This window comes from Balaenoptera physalus (genome assembly GCF_965194825.1).
Source record: "Balaenoptera physalus genome assembly, chromosome: 19".
NCBI classification, from domain to species: Eukaryota; Metazoa; Chordata; class Mammalia; order Artiodactyla; family Balaenopteridae; genus Balaenoptera; species Balaenoptera physalus.
In genome coordinates, this window is record NC_138900.1 from 23,550,760 (window position 1) to 23,551,515 (window position 756).

The window sequence follows — 756 nt, forward strand, 5'->3', positions numbered from 1 at the left end:
ACTGAGGTTTGTTTCTGGAAACCTGTTCCCTGGGAACATGACTGAGGTTTGATTCTGGACACCTGTGTCCTGGGAACATGACTGAGGTTTGATTGCTGAAACCTGTGGCCTGCGAACATGACTCAGGTTTGATTCTGGAACCATGTGTCCTGGGAATATGACTGAGGTTTGATTCTGGAAACCTTTGGCCTGGGAAAATGACTGATGTTTCATTGTGGAAACATGTGGCTTGGGATCATGACTGAGGTTTGATGGTGGAACACTATGGCCTGGCAAAATGACTGAGGCTTGATTCTGGAACCCTGTGGCCTGGCAACTTGACTGAGGTGTGATGGCAGAAACCTGTGGACTGGCAACATGACTGAGTTTGATTGTGGCACCCTGTGCACGGGGAACATGACTGAGGCCTGATACTGGAACCCCGTGGCGTGGGAACTTGACATTGGTTTGATTCTGGAGCCCTGTTTACTGGGAACATGACTGAGGTTTGATGGTTGAAACCTGTGGCCTGGCAACATGATTGAGGTTTGATAGTGGAACCCTCAGGCTTGGGAACATGAGTGAGGCTTGATGGTGGAACCCTGTGGCCTGGCAACATGAGTGAGGCTTGATGGTGGAACCCTGTGGCTTGGCAAGATGACTTAGGTTTGATTGTGGAACAGTCTTTCCTGGGAACATGACTGAGGCTTGATGGTGGAACCGTGGCCTAGCAAGAGGACAGAGGTTTGATTGTGGAACCCTCTGGCCTGGGAATAT